Below are 14,313 nucleotides of genomic sequence, written 5' to 3'. Positions count from 1 at the left end.
CTAGAGATAAAACAACAAATCTCTTTTACTAGGCAGTTTCTTGATTTTTACATGTTAAGCTAAATATATTTTTTATGAATTTTAATTTAATTTTAGCTTGTGTATATTCCTTTTCTCATTACCATACCACTCAATCTCTTACAGCAAGGAATCTGGATAAAGCCTCAGATAATTGGGGGGAAAGGGCCTAAAATAAGGACACTTTTTCAATATTGCTCTTAAAAACTTAGAACGTTGATAGAATAACAGGTTTTGCATTCACATGGATTTTCTGAATGATATAAAGTCTGAAACTGAAATGTCTGCCATTATTTTCTGACTTCAGTCCTCAACGATTTGCCAGCAAACAATTTTATGAGAAATAGGCCAAAAATATGAAGCAAAAATCTGAGCATTCTATGAAAATCTGGGCAGTTGAGAGGTAAGCTCCTTACCCTTTCTGTGTGAAACATAGCTTAAATATATATTTTTACAAAGGTAGTTGTAAAAGCTAAGGTGTTGTCAAAATATTCTGAAATGCCATTTGATAAAAAAACTGTCTCTTGGTTATGCAATAAATGGTTGGAATTCATAAAGAATCAACACAATGAATAAAACAAAACAGCATAATGAGCTCTGGCATACAGTGTGGGGTGTTACCAAGGCTGGGCATGGGCATGAAATACAGTAGCCAGTATGCCATGCAAGTGATCATATAAGATGGGAATGAGTGACATTACAATGATGACGCCACTAGTGGATGCAAATTAGGGTAGACAACATGATGGAGCAATTCAGGAATGCATAAAAATGGAATGATGAGCTGCTATCACCAATCCATCTGAATGCTGTAAAGGTCTGGTGATCAGAGACAGGGACTATGCTACAATGTTACATCTATTGTAAAAGTCTGGAGAACACAGACAGAGACTATGGTACAATGTTACATCTACTGTAAAAGTCTGGTGAACAGAGACAGAGACTATGGTACAATGTTACATCTATTGTAAAAGTCTGGTGAACAGAGACAGGGACTATGCTACAATGTTACATCTACTGTAAATGTCTGGTGAACAGAGACTATGCTACAATGTTACATCTATTGTAAAAGTCTGGTGAACAGAGACATAGACTATGGCACAATGTTACATCTACTGTAAAAGTTTGGTGAACAGAGACAGAGACTATGGTACAATGTTACATCTACTGTAAAAGTCTGGTGAACAGAGACAGAGACTATGGTACAATGTTACATCTATTGTAAAAGTCTGGTGAACAGAGACAGGGACTATGCTACAATGTTACATCTACTGTAAATGTCTGGTGAACAGAGACTATGCTACAATGTTACATCTATTGTAAAATTCTGGTGAACAGAGACATAGACTATGGCACAATGTTACATCTACTGTAAAAGTTTGGTGAACAGAGACAGAGACTATGGTACAATATTACATCTATTGTAAAAGTCTGGTGAACAGAGACAGGGACTATGCTACAATGTTACATCTACCGTAAAAGTCTGGTGAACAGAGACAGAGACTATGGTACAATGTTACATGTACTGTAAAGGTCTGGTGAACAGAGACAGGGACTAGGCTACAATGTTACATCTATTGTAAAAGTCTGGTGAACAGAGACAGAGACTATGCTACAATGTTACATCTACTGTAATAGTCTGGTGAACAGAGACAGGGACTATGCTACAATGTTACATCTATTGTAAAAGTCTGGTGAACAGAGACAGAGACTATGCTACAATGTTACATCTACTGTAAAAGTCTGGTGAACAGAGACAGAGACTATGCTACAATGTTACATCTACTGTAACATTCTAAGACAATAAGAGCCAACAAAACTAACAACCAGAAAAAATAGTAATACGGACTGGCTGAAAAACGTTTTACTGAAGAAAGAATAAAATATGTACAAACATATAACACAAAATCAAGTAATCCAATTCCAATAAGCGCTTTCGTTTGGCTTGTACCAAACTTTTTCAAACAAGTAAAACATCACTTCCTGTTGAATAAATAGGATTTATCAGTGATGTAATAATTTAATTAAAACTAAACCCTTAAAAAAACAACACATATCAACACAAAGTAGTATATAGAATTAATATATCATCAAGTGACTGAAAAATCAATAAAAACATAAAATCATGTGAACATGTAAAACATATACCCAAGCAGTGTTCGAACCTAAAAAAATGAACCGTAAAAGATATATATAATCAATGCTATAACCCACTCATTTTTATAAAGCAATGCTTTATGTGACTTTAAATGTCATTTACTAGCAAAATAAATGTGCATATACGAAGTCTGCTAATTGAAAAATATATTGTATAGTAATGTACATTTTAAATTAGTCAGATTAAATACTAAAACATGTATACATAATATATAAATATATGATCAAATACAAATATATGTATTATATTACCTGTATAAATAAATAAACTCCATAAGCGCGATTTTAACTCTACAGTGTGTGCTTTAATTAATGCAATGTCTAAAATCCATGAACTGGTCATGACAATATCAAGCGAAAGTGTGTAAACTAATATAATATGGTGTATTAAATAATACATGTTATATATATGAAATTACTAAAATCAATATTGGACTAAAATATATATATATTTTTTTTATAAATGATTAAATGTAAATAAAATGTAACGAATGTATATAAATATATGTATAGAAAAATATAAATATAAATGTAATTATTAACATGAATAACTATATATTAAATTAATATGTGTTAAATTAATATATATAAATATAAATATATATATGTGTATGTATATGTAAAATACTTATATTCTCAAAAATGAAATTTAGTTATTGAAATTTTGTTACAATCATAAATAAATTACAAAAAATATACCAATAAATAATGAATAGTAAGTATATATATATATATATATATATATATATATATATATATATATATATATATATATATATATATATATATATACACACACACACACACACACAACATTATCTCGCTAAAGATTTTAATTTCAAAATACTAGCTATAGAAATAGCGCTATTTATGCCTGGCCAGTTGTGTGCGTTTAGCCTTATTTGCCATTCTAATTCAAGCCTTTCAAGGAATAGCTGCCATGCACCACCCCTTACATCCATTTTTAGAACATCTAAAACTACAAATTTAAACAAATGGGATGGGTGTGTATTTATATGTTTTGCCAAAGCATTTCATTCATTTCTATCATGTATTGCTCTGATGTGTCCACCAATACGTTCCTTGAATCTTCTTTTTGTTTTACCTATGTAAAACATAGTACAGGTACAGCATAAAGCACAGTATACCACCTTTTCACTAGTGCAACAGGCTTTTTCTTTTAAACGAATATTTATACCATTGATTTTTACCTCATTCGTTTCGAACACATAAGGGCAATATTTACATCTACCATATTTAAATGTTCTCCCACATTTAGTAATTTGCATGTGTTCCAACGTTTTTTCAAGTTTACACCCCTTTTGTATACTATTGATGGGCTGCTATCAAAGTAATCATGTAAGAATGGATCAGCCACAATCAGTTGCCAATTTTTCTTGAGAATATTATTAATAAAAACACTATCAGAATTGTAAGTAGTGATAAAGCTTCTGGAAAAGTTTTTACCTTCTATTGTAATTGATTTATTAGAACTATTTTGGATAACACCAGTAAAGTCTGAAGTCTCTTTTTCTCTATTCAAAATAATTGTATTATTTCCCCCCATTAAATTTGAGGAAACAGTAACTGTTGAATTTAATAATGGTTTAAAATGTAAATTATCATGTTTAGTTATTATTTCAGACATCACATTATCTGTCATTCTATCTGGGTATCCTCTATTTTTAAACATCTCACATAAATTCAAACATTCCCTTACTGTGTAGAGAGAGAGATGCCATACTAGAGCTGGTACAAATGTGTTGCCACAAGCAGGATCATAGGGTGTGTGGGATACTGATTTCTGGACATGGTGTGTATATCCCAGACATATGCCTTACAGATGGTACACTACTGTACACATGGAGGAGAATATATGATTTCTATGTACCCTTGAGGACAAGAAACAATACAATGTGGATTTTCTATGAACTAGCACATTTTCTGGAGGTATTTGGTGCCATTGACTGCACCTACTTTGTCATCAAGGCCCCAGTTAGAACACATGGCATATCTACTTTAAATGACTCTACCACATCAGCTGCCAGGTGATCAGTAATGCAAATGGTATAATATATAGTGTGTTGGTGCCCACCCAGGTAGCATCCCCATCTGGCATAGATTACCTAGACAGTTTGTACTACACCATTGGTTGAGCAGATGTTTGAAAATTTAATGTAATGATGAGTTTCCCTGCAATGTATTGTATTGTGTGAGCCACTGGTACACTTTTCAGGGGGGTTTCCCTCTTTTCATTACTGCAGTGTGATTGGGATGAAGTGAGGCTTTCCCCTCATCAAAACAAATATGTTTTTGCATTTTTTTAAGTTGTTTTTTGGCTCACCATGTTCATATGTAATTTGTGATGAATGGTGAGCCAAAAAATAAGATGTCGAAATTGTGCAGGTAAGCCACTTGGCACATGTGTGACTTAGATAATTGATTTGTATAGTTTGAGTTTTGTCACAGACATCTAATTGGTGATGTTGGATATGTCCGGGAACCATGGCTCATGGCACCCATATGAAGGCCACATACCATGGGAGAGAATGCAGCACTCTGTTCTGCTCTACTTTAAACCCACCCCATCACTGAACATGTGTTCTGATTAAAGAAGACCTGCTTCTGCTGTTTTGATGGTGCTGTGCCAAATTGCTCAATAAACCTGCAGAAAGATATTCATCATGCATGTAATGTTACACAACATGTTTGTATGCAGACAGAAAAAGCAGATGATGAGAGTATTTGCAGGGTCCAGGAGTGGGCAAGGAACCTGGTGAGGGGTTTATGGTGGGTCCAGGTGCTGGAGAAGACCAAGTGAGGCAAAGGCAGATGTAGAACACCATGGCACTGACCAAGAAACAGTACCTGGTTCACAACTTTGAGCCAGGTAGACATAACAAACAGTAGCAAAGATGCATACAGTACAAGCTACTCAAGTAACACAGCACTGAGGTCATTGCACAGTTGTCATCATTTGCACATTTGGGTAGGACCACAGTGAAGGGGGCTGACAAGGGGCACTGTGAGGTGGATGCTATTGATACGGATGTGCATGTGTGTCATGGCTTGGTGAATTTGGTGAGCTTGGAAGGTATGTCCACTTCCATGCTGGAGGACTTGCATACCAAATCAGTTGTGAAAGCAGGGTACATCAGTGCAGCTTAGTGACCATCCTGTTTCCCAGTGGTACAACAGTGCAGCAGTTTAAGCTCATGTACCTTGTTCCAGAACTCATGGCTGAAACCCTTAAGTGCCTGTAGGAAGGATATGACCATATATAACAAATGATAGGTAAGAGTGGTGCCATGTTGCAATACAAGATACATATGTAAGGGCATATCCACCTGGGGCATCACTCACAGAAACCTTTGGTGGTAGGTGAAGTTCTGCACCAAAGTCCAGTCCTCCATTGGGTGTGCAGGAATAGTCTGTCTGCCCTGACAGAGATGCCAGGAACTCCTCTATGTCTGTGAAGGTGCTGCTGATAGGCAGACCCCAACCTATGGCCATCTTCTCCTTTGCAAGGGTAGTTGTCTTTTTGCAATCATGGTGAATCATGTTGGTGCCTATACAGCATACTGATAGTGACAATCTATTATGGCCACTAACTACATTTACATCACCTTGCTGTAATTCACATACAGTCTCATCAGTTAGGATAATCCCCCAGCTGTGTTCATTAAGGGCCTGCAGCAAGATGTCTGTGTCTGCCTAGGAAAACTTATCCATCTGTTTGCTCTCCTTAGAAGCTTTCTCAGACACTAAATATGAATATATACATATGGCAAGTGACTGGCCAGTGACATCTTCTGCATCCACTGCATGTACTCTCACACAGATGTCCAAAGTGAGCAAAGACTGTACAACACCTGACCTACCCCGAAACATAGGATAATTCTACAGGTTACTGCCATGGGGAAGCTGCTGTAGCTGGTCACAGGGGTGACTTCAGAGGACCACACTGTCTAATATGTACTGGAAGCTGCTGTGTCCATGTGTGTGGATGACACTGCATCAGTAAATGTGGTAGAGCATATCCCATCATCCTACATTTAGCCTCCTATCTGCATCTATATCCTGTCTGCTCCCATACTGTTTTGTCCATTACCATATCTTAGCCATCCATGCAGGGCACACAGGTCAACCTACCCAGGGTTATGCATGCACTTTCCCTTCTAAGCTACCTGTCAGTGCAAGTTTTAACTGGTATAGACATGCCTCAGAGAGAACATGCTGTATAATTTACTGGTGGCTGGCATATGTCATATTACATGACTGCCACCCATTGTATGTGGCCTATGTTTATGCTGATGGTTTATCATCTATGGCTGTGCTCTGTATGGCATAGTCCACATATTACCCTGAAGGCCAATGTCTAGCAGGTCAAGTCACTTGTATCCTTGTATGTCCCTTGGGCACACAATATGACACTGGAAGTATCTCAGTGCAGCCTATATTGCTCCAGTGGTCACTCACTGCACCATATGCACTGTCCTCATAGAGTAAACAAAGGAAGAATGCTTAGGAACTATGTCATCCTGCACTCTGTGCTGTACTATGTGTGTGTGTGCGTGTGTGTGTGTGTGTGTGTGTGTGTGTGTGTATGTGTGTGTGTATTTGCTACTGCAATCCTGTAGCCCAAATACTTAAAACCCATAAACCTGAACCATAATATTGAAAGATCAAAATGCTGAAGACCACAATATCTAAAAATCTTGAATATTGAATTCCCCTAACAGTGTGAACCCAGGAAAGAGTGCTAACTGCTAACATGGGTCCTGTTGGGGGAGGGGGTCTGGCTTGTTCAACAGTTCAATATTGTGGTCTTCAGAATTTTGATCTTTACATATAATGGTTTCAGGATTATGGGTTTCAAGCAAGTGGGCTACAGGATTGTGATAGTAAACCAAATATATGTGTATCAAGATAGATAGATAGATATAGAGAGATACATTAATTGATATACATATATGGTATTACATAAAATAATCTAAAACAGCATAAGATTGAGAGTCAAAATACTGACAGCAAAATATCTTAATGTGAAAAACATCTAAACTGTGTATTATTCTATACTCTATGTATAATAATATTTGTATCAATCTATCCATTATCCATATATTGTAATATGATGTTAGTTTTGACCTATTTATGTGTATTTTCTGTTCATTTATTTGTGGACCTATTTAAGGGATCATAGGATCATAGGAGATTACTAGGCTATTGACCCAGAGGTAATTTTAAGCCTAGTCATTTCAACTCAATATAATGCCGTAGAGGTACTAGACAATACCTAAGATTGCATTTAGTGACGACTGCCAATGTCCAGGAGGGTTGTGTGTGCTATTCCCGGTAAGAATTTATGGTGCCCCATCCACTCATCCAGGTTCCTCTTGAACAGTGTCATAGGGTGTTTTGTTTTACATGAATTTGTAGCCTGTTCCAAAGACGTGACAGCCGCTAGGAGATAAACTGTACCTCCAACATGTTCTATTCAAGTCATAGGCCATATTTAAATCCTTGTAATAAGTAGCCCTAGACCCATTTGATTTATGGATATGCAGTAAGTTCATTAGGTTTGGGTCTTGGGTTGCTATGTAGGCCAAGCTTAAGTCTCCCCTAAGAAGTCTATATGATACGGAGTATAGTGACAGGAATTTTAGTTGGTCCATGTAAGCCACATCCTGTAGGCCCTTGAACTTCTTTGTTAGAAATCTCTGAGGTCTCCCTAATTGCAGTAAATGCTTAGTATAGTACATACTGAATGGGGCATTATACTCAATTATGGGCCGAATAAGTGCTGATTATAGGGGGGGGGTTAACTCATTTTGCTCTTGAGGCGATGCCTTTACTCATCAAGTGAGCTATATGAAAAGCTTTCCTTACAATGGTAGATGCATGCTGGTCAAGGTTAAGGTCATGGTCAACCTGTGATCCCATGTCCCTTACCACTTCATGGGTACATAGGCTATTGTTATTGATTTGATAGTGTGAAGGGGCATTGTTTGTGCCAAAGGGAATGGCGATGCATTTCTTTGCATTCAGTTTGAGACCATGACTACTCATTATCAAAATGATTAGTCAAACTGGGGAACCTCTTACTATGAGCTGGTTGGCAACTCGTCTTACAACCCAGGCCTCCATAGAAAATGGATAATGATATTCAGTCAGACTTCCCCAATAAACAATTGTCAATAAAAAATTAACTGAAAAACATGTAAACAAAAAATATTGAAAAAATCTAACCACATTCAAAAACGATCATCCCTAATGTTAGGGGTTGAATTCCCTATACCTTGTGCTAATTATATATCGCAACTCTGAAGTAGCACAACAGTGCAAAAAAGGTATAAATTCTTTCCTAGTATAACTTCAATTTTGTAAATATTTTGGTCCCGATTCCAAAAGACATGCTCTCAGTATAAATGACCACATACACTGACCGCAGGCTGAGAGCAGGTGTTTTGTAATCTAGTCCCCATAGTAAACCTGTTTATAGATAGGTCTACACCAAAGTCAGTCACTTACACTGGGTACGAATGGAGAGATGATAAGTCAGCAAGTAAAGGAGAGTATTATTGCTGAAAATGAATTTATCCTCAAGTCTTGGTAAGTACCTTCACGAGGTTTTTCACAAAATCTCACCAAGATGATATTTATATAGCATATATCATGGACAGACGTAGGTTAAAAATTAAAAAAAGAGAGCTGGGTGCACAAGAACCAGGATAAAAAGTACCCAATCCTGGTAGACACACTGGTGCCAGGACTGGAAGATGACAATGTAGAATCCTCAAAATACAGAAACATTCTTATAATGTGGCCAGACCAGGCCCAGGGGGAGGATGCCCCCCTGTTGTAGAAAGAAGTAATAGTCCACAAAAATCACAAAAACTGATAGGCCAAAGAAGAGCCATAAAGATGATAAAGTGGACTATTGAGGATAAGAAAGAAATTATGTATTGTTACTATTATGCAAAAAGCCCAGAATTTCCAGACACAAGATATACAAAACAATTAAGAGAGAAATTAGAGGAAAGAAAAATACTTCCATAGGAAAAACTGTCAGAAGCTTCAAATGAAAATTTGCGTTCACTAATACAACAGAGTTGTGAAAAGAATATATAGATCAAGAAGCATCTGAGGAAGTGCAAAAATATAAACAACAAAATCAAGAGATATTTGAAAAGTACAAAAAAGAAATATGGACATGGGAAAGAAAGAGAGATTTGATATGGTGCAATATTTATGCAAAGGAGAAAGCCAAATTAATCAATATAAAAAAGGCAGCCCCAAAGATATTCAAAGAGAAATACAGGCAAAGGCATCTGGATATGGACAATTTCACAATAAAAGAAATAATATCACACAGATTGAACATAGAAAAGAAGATTAGTGAAGTAGAAGTTAAAAAAATAGAAGTTTAAGTTATGGAGTGCCTGCAAATTGAAGGATTTGGGGTAGAAGGTCTAACATAGCTTACATCACAGCATGATTGAGTAAGTCCCCAAAGTAAGGTGAAGCAGGAAGATCAGGGGACATCTGAAGAAGAAATATGGACATGGGAAAGAAAAAGAGATTTAATATGGTGTAATATTTATGGAAATGAGAAAGCAAAACTAATCAATACAAAATGAGCAGCACCAAAGATATTTGAAGAAAAATACAGGCAAAGGAATCCAGACATGGAAAACTTTACAATACAAAAAAAATAAGAAGACAAAGAAAGGTAGAAAAGAAGATTAGTAATGGAGAAGTTAAAGAAATAGAAACTGAGGTTTGGGAGTACCTGCAAAGTGAAAGATTCAGTTTAGAAAATCTAATTCAGAAAATATCATAACAGCATAGAACAATGAATATCCAAATTAAGGGGAAACTAGTGGAACAGGAAGCAATTGGTCAGGTGCCATATGAACATATTTTTGCCTTCAAAAGGAAATCAGTGTAACGTTCACTTGAAGCTAGACAACAAGGGAAGGAACAAGAAACTGGAAACTCTGATGCAGTCAATGTTGAGGAGTGATAGGCCAGTGAGTTCCCATATGACAGCGCAATGGATAGCACAGGATAAAATTGAAGAGAATGTGCCACAGGAAGACGCTATAGAACTTTCTATAGAATACCCACAGGAAATAGAAAACCAGGGATGTGCCCTCAGTTTGGAAGAAAATGAGCTAAGAGACGAGTTGCTTCATTTAATAGATATAGCTAGATATATTAAGATCAATGAAAGAAATAGACTGCAGAAGGTCAATAAAACACAAAATGTCAGAAGTCTGATAAAACAAATGAGCACAGTAATTAGGACTGTCCATAAAGATACATGCAATATAACAAAAGTAAACAGGATATATTACTGTGCAGCTAAATTAATAACTAATAAAGTTCTACCACATGAACACACGGTAGTGAGGGAAGGAAGGGAAGAAATGAAATACCACCATGGAAATATCGAATAGAGAAAACTATAAAGCAACTAAGACAAGAAGTGCCCCTGTTAGAAGACTATAGAAGAGGGAATAGATCAACAAAAAAAACTAAGAAAGATAGATGTGATAAAAGCAATGCACAGTATTAGAACAGACCAGGATCTATCATGCACAATCGCAAATTACAAACTAAAAATTTCAGCACAGGTAGAAAAACTTGGAAGATACAAAGATAAATATAAAGGAAAAGTACAAAATAAGCAATTCATTGAAGACCCAAAAAGGTTTTATAGAGAACTGGGAAACAAGGTAAAAGGAATTGAAAGATCACAAAAAAAAAGAAAAAATAGATTAATTTTGGAGAAGTATCTATGAAGATCCTGTGGAACATAACAAAGACACTAAATGGTTAGAAGAAGTAAAAGAAAGAATAAGAAGTTTAAAGGAATAGGATATGAAATGAGATGAAGTAACAGCCAGTGCAATTGAAACAAAGTTAAGAAAAGCCTCTAACTGGAAAACCCCAGGCCCAGATGCAGTACCTAACTTTTGGTTAAAAGTATTAACATCTTTGCATGAAGACTTAGCCATGAACTTAGAACTATTTACATGTGCACCCGAAAAAGACACCAACCTGGCTAACAACAGGACAAACAATGCTTCTACTTATGAGGGAACCTGCAAGCTCTCCTAAAACTTATTGACCAATAACTTGCCTTCAGGCGACATATAAACTATACATGGGAAATAATGCTGACAGAGTTTATAGTCATTTAGAAGAAAACTCAATTATGGCAGTAGAACAAAAGGGCAATAAAAGAAAGTCATACAGAACAGAGGATCATTTGTTGTTAAACAAAGCCATAGTGGAGAACTGTAAAAAGAGGAAAAATATAAGCATGGCATGGACTGACTACAAAAAAACATTTGATAGTATCCCACATTCGTGGATAAAAGAGTGCTTAAAAATGTATTAGATACACCCTACACTGATCGACTACATTACAGTGACCATGAAACAGTGGCAGACCACTTTACAATTAAGCCATGATAAACGACAAATTATCATTCCAGGGATAAAAATTCAAAGGGGGATATTCCAGAGTGACTCTCTGTCACCACTGCTATTCCACCTTGCCCTTAAACCATTAAGCTGTTTACTTAACAGCTTAGGTCATGGCTATAATTTGGCTCCTAGAAAACAACAAATTGTAAAGACTTCTCATCTCCTCTTTGTTGATGATTTAAAACTGTATAGCTCATCAGATGAACTAAAAGCACAATTGCACATTGTTAAAACTATTTCAGATTATATAAGAATGTAATTTGGTCTTGATAAATGTGTAAAAGCAATCTTTAAAGCAAGAAAACTGCAGCACCAGAAAACATCAGTTTGAGACAAGAATGTGATATAAAAGAACTTGAGCAAGAGGAAGCGTATGAATATTTGGAAATTGATGAAGGATCAACAATAAAACATGAATATGCAAATAAAATTTAGGAATACTTTAGAAGACTTAAATTAATCCTGAAAACAGAGTTGACATCTAGGAATAAAATCCAAGCTATAAACCAATTTGCTCTTCCTGTCCTAATTTGCAGTTTTGGAGTGAATGACTGGCCCCAAAACATGTTGGATAGATTAGACAGGAAAACAAGAAGGATGCTTCATGCTCACCAAATGATTTATAAAAAAATCAGTGTATACCAAGATTATATTCCCTGTTCCAAAGGAGGGATGGGCCTCCTTGAAACTGATTACATGTGTAGATCTGCAATCATGGGATTCCACACATATCTGCTGACTTCACAAGACCCAAACTAAGTGAAAGTTTTGAAACATGAAGAGAATAAATCTAAGATGACTTCTCTGCTTAATCTAGCAGAAGCTTATTGACGTCAAGCAGGAATGTAAATCAAACCAGAAGTAGATAAAAATCAGGCAACTGAATGTGCCAAAAAACAAAAGAAAGAATATAAGGTGAACGACCAGATGAAAAGGAAAGAAATGTGGAAAATACATAAATATAGTTGCAAGTATAGAAAAACTTCTGGAAGAGCCTCATGTTGATCAGGAATGAATGCAGGAATGGTTAAGCAGAGGCAAATTCAAACTAAGAGATGAAAGGTCACTACTGGCGGCCAAGATACTGAGCTATGCACATGCTGGTTTACAAAGTCCATTGAACACGTGAGAGAAACAGACAAATGTAGGTTTTGTAAAACCAAACTGGAAACAATCACACACCTTGTTGCTGGTTGTGAACTACAAATGGCAGAAGGACTGTATACTGAAAGGCATAATAATGTGGCAAGACTGTTGCACTGGGAATTGTGCAAACATTTTGGTATTGAAGAGGCTGAAAAACACTGGAGACATGAGCAACAAAGCATCATACAAAATGATGAAGTTTATATCACATGGGATCACCACTTACCAACCGTTCAAAAGACAGATGCTAGAAAACTGGATATAGAGTTCCATGAAAAGAAGACAAAAGTAGCCTTGATCATTGAAACTGCCACACCCAGTGACTACAGTGTGTTACATACAGAGTGACACAAATTCAGAAAATATCAGGATTTGCATACAGAAATGAGAGCAATGTGGAAGAAAGATTCCCAGACAGTTCCAATAGTAGTAGGACAACAGGTCTTATAAAAAAGTATCTACAATCATATTTAGATATGTTAACAATCCATGTAACCCCATATGAATTGCAGAAGGAGTCATTACTGAGCACATTGCAGGTGCAACGAAGAGCACTTTTGGCTGACATCAAAGATTGAAACAATACTAATTTCATGAACTTTAATCATACTTTGACTGAGGAATGGGGTCCATTCCCATCATGGTATTAGAAACCTAAATGAATTGGAGAAATTAAAGAGGAGAGCAAGTCTTTCTGAATCAGGGCAGACTTACACTGAGAACAACTCTTTTGGAATGTGGCCCTTTAAGATTTTTTTGTTAGGATCATTTTATATTTAAATATTTTACTGTTGATCTTATGTTGTTTTAAATCATTTTATGTAATGCCATATATGTATAAAGCATATTGCATCTATAGTTATATCTATATCTATCTATATATCTCCATCCTTCCATCCAGAACCCCTTTTTCCCATTTTTACACATGGGATTGGGATGCCACTTCAATAATGATAATCATCTAGAGCCAATGTTTACACCACTAGGTGGCTAGCACTGCCACAGTAGTTCTTCCACACTACACACTCACATGCACACTCATGCCTATGGCCAATTTACAGTGTTCAATCCACCTACTGCATGTCTTTGGAATGTGGGAGGGAACTGAGCACCCAAAGGAAACTCCCGAGAACATATGGAGGACATGCAGACTCCACACTGAAGGCACCTCAGCCAAAGATTGAACTGGAGCACCTCTTGCTGTGAGGTGACAACTCTTTCTGCTGTGCCACTGTGTTGCCCCTATATATGCATATACATACATGGGTCTACCTGATAACACCGACATGCCAAAACACCAACAACTAAATAACCGTCATGAAAAAAACGAAAAAAAAAAGTTCAAAAACATGAAACTTCACATGCCCGACAAACCAAAATCCCGACAATCAACAAAACAAATACCTTTCCCGAAAAACACACACACAACACAAGCACACCAAAAACCTTACAAACCTACACTAAACCTTACATACACAACTATCTATGCACTTA

General features: G+C 36.3%; 1 protein-coding gene across 1 annotated transcript in view; it reads right to left on the bottom strand.

The window, feature by feature from the left end:
* LAMA4 (laminin subunit alpha 4) overlaps nt 1-14,313 on the bottom strand; it is a 1,355,623-nt gene that overhangs the window by 613,827 nt on the left and 727,483 nt on the right. The gene's annotated exons all lie outside the window — the stretch shown is intronic.

This window comes from Protopterus annectens, chromosome 2.part0 (assembly GCF_019279795.1).
Source record: "Protopterus annectens isolate FY-2018-M chromosome 2.part0, PAN1.0, whole genome shotgun sequence".
Classification (NCBI taxonomy): Eukaryota; Metazoa; Chordata; order Ceratodontiformes; family Protopteridae; genus Protopterus; species Protopterus annectens.
Note: the sequence above shows the minus strand (reverse complement) of the source record. Positions and strands in the feature narration are given on the sequence as shown.